Raw genomic sequence first — 4,512 nt, 5'->3', positions numbered from 1 at the left:
TTCCAATGTTGCCTGCATATCAAATATTTTTATTCATAAAATTTTAAACTTCTTTATTACAGTCAAGTCCAATAGTGTCTATTGAGGTCCCTGGTGTTTCCCAGAGCTCTCTATACAACCTCTCTTCTGGGTATATAAAGTGTGTGCCAGATTTTCATATGGAGGGAAGGCCTTTTCACTGCCCAGTCTTTCATGGCTCCTATCAAATGACACTGCTGTGAAGTCGCCACCATTTTCAGCTTAAACTTGTCATAACACTGAAAAATAGAAGGAATGCTTTTAGTGTGTTTTGTTTTTTAATTGTTTGTTAACTATCATGATGAACAGCGATAGTGCTATGGGTCTAATTTCCCTAGTAAAGTGCCATCACATCTGGGCTACTGGTGGCTTTGAGATCTACTATGTCTATCTTCCAATGGATTGCTATTGGACTCACCTGAATTTCTGATTAAGTGAGCCTGTCAAATAAAATCGAATGTTACTGATGCATGAAACCCATTGTTTCTCTATTTTTACCACTATCCAGAAACATCAGGAATAGGTTCTCAAAGGCACATAGTTCTTCCCTGCAGGTCATAGTTTTTCTTGAGAATTCCAGGCATTTGTCCTGGTGTCACCTCACTGAAGAGTCCCAGATGACATATTGCATTTCTACTGGTAACTCTAGTATCTCTTGAACTCTTGGTTATGTGGAGTAAGTGATTATCTTACCTAAAGTCTGGATCCACTGTAGAGGACTTTCCTTCTTTGAGACCTGCTCAGAGATGGGAAACTTCTCATTTTCCCATGTGTAAAAATTAAATAAGTAAGTAAGTAAGTAAATAAATAAATAAATAAATAAATAAATAAATAAATAAGTAAATAAGTTTAGAAAACCTCAGCCTATTAGATATTAGATTCTCTTGGTAGTGAAGTTACAAATTGCTATATAATTATCTCTTGCTTTATGGAGGTTGTGTCTTACTAGGGCTTCTAGTTTTTGAGCTACCATGTACAATTTAACCCAATTCACACAGTTATCAATGGCATGAATGACTGTAATGTTTGATGGGATGTCATGTCAGTCAAGATCTCTTAGTTTAAAACATTGCATAGGAACTATAAGTTAAGAGAACCCTAAAAGAAAAAAAAAATGTAAGTATCTAATTTTTCCAATTCTGTTCAAACACCAACTGTTTCTGTTTTGTCAAGTCTGAGTAGACAAGAAGACATTTACCAAATCTCTGTGCCAGCACTTGAGGACAAGTTAATATATGAAGAAAAGCACCACATCTGGCATTGCAGCTGCAGTGAGTTGGCTGTGTAGTTCAGTGTGTGTGGAAATGTGCAATCAACTTCAGATTCCATCTGTCTTTGTAGAACCCAGACTGGTGGCTTGATTTATAACACACTGGGGACCAACGCTTCCTCTACCCGCTCAAGCTCCATCAAATTGATTATTTATTAATTACTCAGAATGAACTAAACTGTAGCTTTGATGGTTTGCACTCACTCTTCCTCGCTACAAAACTACTTTGTCACAGGTGTTGAATGTCTGCTGTGAGGGTAACTAATTACACTCTCATTGGCCTGGATGATGAGTACCAGTGAGCCCACAGAAACCGCTCACTTATTACAAGCTAAATCATGGTTCAAGAGCAGGTATCTGGTTCCAAACCCCATTGCAATAGAGAATGAGTCAAGGTTTGGCCTTAGGGATAGAATGCTCTGGTCCGTGGGTAATTATTACAGTACAGAAACTGTTTCCACTTGACAGTATACTCTTTTCAAATAAGTTTATTCATCTAGTTTTTATTAGTACTTTTATCTATTTTGGTTGGACATAAAAGGGGCCTTGGTCTAAAATTTTCTGCATGTATATTCTACATATATATGCTATCTTGAACTTAATTTTATGTAGAAGGTTAAAAAATGATGCTCAATATGACAATCTAGTTTCTCCATTTGTTAAATAATTTGTTGGTGTTTTGAGAATCTGGGATACTGTGTTGTTTAGAAATCTTGGAATGCATGATCAAGGTAAGTATATTAGCATTAATATGCTTCTTATAATTTGACTGCATTTAAAATATTTATAACAAAAGATCACATTTACAACATCCATTTCCTTTTCATTTTATATAGCAGCAATAGCATGCAAAATATGCAAAGCACAAAATATTCATGAGTATATACACACATGTAAACACACACATGCACATCTAACTCTACAGTTTGCAAAAGACTTATTCTAAGCATTTAAATTTGTGCCCAGCCATTAAGAATGTCATATGTGTAAATTTTATATTTAAAATTTATGTCAGGTACAGTCGAACGGTTGATAGAATAAACCGTTCAAGTTTCATGAGATACAGGATTAAAATATTTTATCTATGATACTATCATTCTTTACTAACAATTAACCTCTTTAGCTCTGTTTTGTTTTTTGTTTTTTGTTTTTTTTTCTCATGAGAAGATAATGTGAAGAGAGAAGTAAGTGAAGAAGAAACCATTCCCGGTTCTGGCAAACTCTTCCTCATTCCAAAAATGAGAAGGAAAGGCTGAACTGAAACATAGAATTCAAGCTTTCCAGAGCTTAACTTGAGAGAGAAAATATACAGCACAACTTGGGGCAGCTCACTCGGTTTTGACCAATAGAACACTTAAAGATTTCAGCAGGAGGAATGTTGGTCATGAAACTGCAGGTACAGTTCATATTATCTGCTGTAGAAAATTCAGATCAGCATCCTTGTAATGACTAGTTATTGGTCATCTCTGTCTTTCTCTCATCCTCTCATCCAGCACATGCCTCACTCTTAAAATCTGCCAGCTTCTCTTCATGGTATTTTTTTTTTTAAGAAATCACTCTTCATTCTACTTTTTTTGTATATGGTTGAACATCTCCATTTCATTTCTTCTTCTCTGCTCTATATCCTTCATCACTTAGCACCAATGCTAGCTTTGGTTTGCTCTTGCATGCGTTTTTTATGAAACACTGTGAAGTTGTTCACATGAATATTGCATCTTTGACACAAATGATTGTAACCTTTATTATAGAACTGCTTGTGCTGGGTTGTATGAACTTCCCTCCAGCATGCCTCCATTTCATTTGTTTCAAGAACACTTTAAAATTCTTTGTTGTTTTGTCTTCTGGATCATTTTTAATATGTACACCATTCCAGGTCCAGTTTCCAGGTTTTTTTTTTTTTTTTTTTTTTTTTTTTTTTTTTTTTTTTTTTTTTTAATGATACAGGTTTCTAGTTCTATGCTGCTGTCCTAGGAGAAAATATTTGGTATAATTTAATTTTGAATTGCTTCTGCTGTGCTTTTTAGCATAACATATGATCTAATCTAGAGAATGCATTGCTGAGAAGATTTTATATTTGTCCTGTAGTGGGCCCAGGATGGGTACTGACAGTGTCCAGCATATTCAGTTGGTCTAAACTGCAGTTGAAATGCATACTTCATTTATTTTTCTGTCTGGATGATCTGCCAATGGCTAGAAGTGTTTGCTGTAATGCTCTGTCTTTACAGTTTGATAGCCTCTCAAATCAGTTTGTGTGCTTCCTATATCTAGGCGCTAAAATATTAGATGTATATAAATGTGCCACTGTTGGTACTTCCTGTTGTATTTCTCTCTTTATATTTCTCTTTTTGCATGAAGACCATGCTTGGTTTATTTTTTTAATAGCTTTTGCCTAGGTGTCTGTTTTATTTAGTAGGAGTATAGTAAATTATATTTTCTTTTGGGTTCCACAAGCTCACAATCCTTCTTTTAATATATTCACTTTCTCCCTATCCACATCCTTATGTGTGTGGTGAGTCTCCTGTAGGCAGCATACAGTTGTGTCTTATCTTTTTCCTTTGGTTTGCTTGGTTGAATTTGTGTGTCTGTGTGTGTGTGTGTGTGTGTGTGTGTGTTTTATTTTTCTAATTTGCCTCCATATTTTTTTTAAGTGGAGAATTTAATCCACTTGAACTTAAGGCAGTTCTGGAAAGGTGCAGACTACTGGTACTTTGTTACAGTTTCCTAGCTTATTTATAAATTCACCCCTATTTTACATGAATTGCATTCCTTTCCTTTTACACTTTTAACTTATCAAACTTTTAATTTTAGGGTATCCTTTTGTGTGTGTCCTTTTTAAGATTATGTTTTGTTGCTATCATAAAGCTAACTACAATGTGTTCTGGTTATAACAATTTATTCTAAATGAATATTATGTTAATTTTGATAACTGAAGACTGTATTTTGTGCCCTTTCTGCTGCCACATTTTGCATTTTTTAGTGTGTCATAGTTTATAAATGTTTCAATTCCTACTCACTAGCACTTGCAAGACTTTTTTTTTTGTTTTTACAAAAAATATCACATTCACAACTTGTATGTGTTTGAATCACCTTGTTTAGGATATATTGTAGTCTGTGCTCTGTGATTATAATATTAACATGTTAATACTCACAGTCCCAGTGCTTGTTTTTCCCTGTGAATTTTTTCTTTCTTCAGTTGGTTTCATATTAGCACCATCTTCTCTCAG

Source organism: Micromys minutus (assembly GCF_963924665.1).
Source record: "Micromys minutus genome assembly, chromosome: 14".
NCBI classification, from domain to species: Eukaryota; Metazoa; Chordata; class Mammalia; order Rodentia; family Muridae; genus Micromys; species Micromys minutus.
Note: the sequence above shows the minus strand (reverse complement) of the source record.